We start from the raw sequence: 2,994 nt of genomic DNA, 5'->3' as shown, positions 1-2,994 counted from the left end.
CCTCCGGTGTCTGCCCCTGAGGTGCAGCTGCCCGGCCGAGAGCAAACCTCCCACCCCCGTGCGGGCACCCCCCCTCCACCCCAGGTGGCACTTCCTGATTCCCCACTGACCCCCATGTTTTGGTGCCCCCCACGAGGGATGTCTGGTTTACGAGCAAAGGTGGGTGACAAGGAGGGTCACAGGCTTGGAGGTCAGGTCACGAGAGGCATGGTGGGGGCTCGGGGCCAAGGGACGAGTCATGGGAGAGGGAGGGGGAGGGGCTGCTTCCACTGCCCAGGAGAAGGGGCCCAGAGGTCCCTCAAGGGCTGCTGGCAGCGAGGGGGCAACAGCCAGCACCTCCCCAGGGCCGGGGAGGTGCACTCTGCCCGCCATACCAGCTTCCTGGGCTGCGATGCCCGCGACCTGGTCGGCCACTCCCACCTTGGGCCTGGACCCTCCCCTGGGCCCCCTGGCACCCACGCCACAGCTCGCTCCCTCTCTGCCTGCCATGGGGGGGTCTACTTGACTGTCCCCTTCCCACTGCCCACCTTGCTCTCCCCACGCCCCCCAGCAGACCTGCCCCCCGTCAGAGCGGAGGTGGGCTCGGGGACCTGGGCCACCCTGGCACCCAGTGGGCACATCCCTCAGTAAGTTCGGCGGGCAGAAGCGGAGAGAAGAGAGAGAAGCGGAGAGCCGCCTCCCCATCTGACCCCATTCGCTCAGCAGCCCCCGTCTCTGCCTGCCGGCCCGCTGGCCCGCAGGAGCTCATCAGGCCTCTTCTGGATTACCTACATTCCGCCCCTCCCCCCTCGTTCTCTGTCCTCTGGGGCGCGGAGGCCAGGTCAGGCCCACAGCTCACTTATGGGAGGAGAAGCAGATAGCGCTCTGCGGGACAAGGCAGACCCTGCGGGAGCCGCCCCCTGCAGCCCTGGACCCTCAAAGCCAGGCTTGGAGCGGGGTCCCCAGGAGTGGTCCAGTCTTGTGCACGGATTGTTTGAATAATTCAGATTTTAAAAGACCTACTTTCCTGTCAGACCATTTCCTGCTAGAGAGCAGATGGGGCCGGGGCATCTGAATTATGCATTCGTGCTCCCCAGGTTTTTAGCGAAACTGGGCTCTGAGCCAGGCACTGGGGCCCAGCTGGCCTGACCCTCGCCGGATGCACTGAATGGGTGTGGCCGTGGACCCAGGACCACAGGCTGGTCTCTAAGCCATTTATCCAGAGAGGGAGGGAGTGTTGCCGGGAAGTCAGGGGAAGCCTGGGTTCCTGGCCAGGCATGAGCTCTCCATGAAGGGGCCCTGGTTTATGCCCCACCCCCACCAAGGAGGGGCTGAGTGGTGGGCAGGTGGGGGCCAAAAACCGCAGGAGGCCTGGGCAGAAGGGATGGAGGGTGGGACAGGGAGGGCAGGGTCCCCGGAGCATCCTTCAGACCCCTAAGGTCTCAAAGGCCCTGGCTAGAAGCTAGAAGCTCCTGTGGGCTCCTGGGAGCCGACCAAGGCCCAGGGTATGTGTGTTCAAGGCCGCAGGGCCCTGCTGCCTGGGACCCTGAGGCCTGTGTGCATCTCATGGGGACGATGGGGATGAGGCCCTAGGCCGTGCAGGGAATCTGGGAATGAGGGCCCAGCCAGTGTCCCCTGTTCCCTCCCCCCTGCCTTCCCCTCAACTTTGCCCCTCACACCCTGTCCATGAACACATAACCAGTATTCAGACCCCAGCCACAGGGCAAGTTCCAGGGAAGGACCTGCTGTACCCTGCAGACCTACAGATTAGCCAGGGGCAACAGGGCTGCACCCCATAACCTCAGACAGCTAGGGCAGGCCCTGGCTTGGTGTCCTCATGTGTGGCCTTGCCCTGTGGCCCTGATTAATGGAGGATGGGCCCAACCAGGCTGATGGTGGCCTGTGGCACGGGGAAGCCCTGGGCCAGGCCTGCCAGCCCTCCTGCTGCTCTTAGGTGGGCATGCAGGGACCCAGGATGAGAGGATGGGGGTTCTGAGGGTCCCCCAGGTCTCCTGCCATCCCCACAGCAGCACAGAGTGGGCTGCACAGAGAGTGCTCACCCCACTGCTCGCTTCCTTCACCCTTCCTGCTCCCCCCCCACCCCTTTTCTCCCCGCCTTCCTCATCTCTACTTTTCCAAGTCCTGGACTTAGGTGGGAATAGAGTTAGGATGGCATCAGACCTGCTGGATTCTGAGGGATGCCCCTCTCTGACCCCAAGTCTGGGGCCTTGGGACCCACCTGCCAAGGCTGTGCCATGGCTTGCGGGATCTCAGTTCCTGGACCGGGGATCAAACCTGGGCCCTTGGCAGTGAAAGTGCCGAAGTCCCAACCAGTGGACCACCAGGGAATTTTTTTTCCCCCACCTCCTCTTGCGCACTGGGCAGTGCTGCTGTCTCGTCCCGCCGCCCCTGTCCTGGACACAGTGACCACTGCGTTCTGACTCTCCCCGCTCCCCCGCCCTCCCCCCCGCTCTGAGTTGTGTCCCCCTCACTTGGAACACAGAGCGTTGCCTGCTCATAAACATTCCTTGAGGACCCACTGTGTGCCTCACGCCCTTCTTGGCGGGTGGAGCAGTGGGCAAGGGAGTCCAACCCGGCCTTCAGCAGGGGAGCAGAGCAGGGGCAAGCGGCCTGGTATGAACCACGTGAGGCCACAGGAGCCAGAGCAACACGGGGGGCCGAGGCAGGCCGGGGAGACCACCCCCCGGGGCAGATGGAGCCCCAAGGGACAAAGGCCAGAGGGTGGAACGCAGTGACTGAGTGTTTAAGGAGCGGAGAGGAGCCAGATGCTGGGCAGTGAGGAGGACAGAGCAGAGGGACCAGGGCAATGGATGCTTTCAATGGTTTTAAGCAGAGGAGTGATTCAGCTGGCATTCTGTCCTCACTCGGCTGAGCAGGGTGGACAGCTCTGCTGCGGTCAGCGCCCAGGCAAGGTGGTGGTGAGCATGGGAGATTGGTTACAGATGGGGGGGGGTGGTCTGTGTGTGTATGCAAACACGTATGCTTGTACTGTAT

Source organism: Phocoena sinus, chromosome 1, assembly GCF_008692025.1.
Source record: "Phocoena sinus isolate mPhoSin1 chromosome 1, mPhoSin1.pri, whole genome shotgun sequence".
Taxonomy (NCBI): Eukaryota; Metazoa; Chordata; class Mammalia; order Artiodactyla; family Phocoenidae; genus Phocoena; species Phocoena sinus.
Note: the sequence above shows the minus strand (reverse complement) of the source record.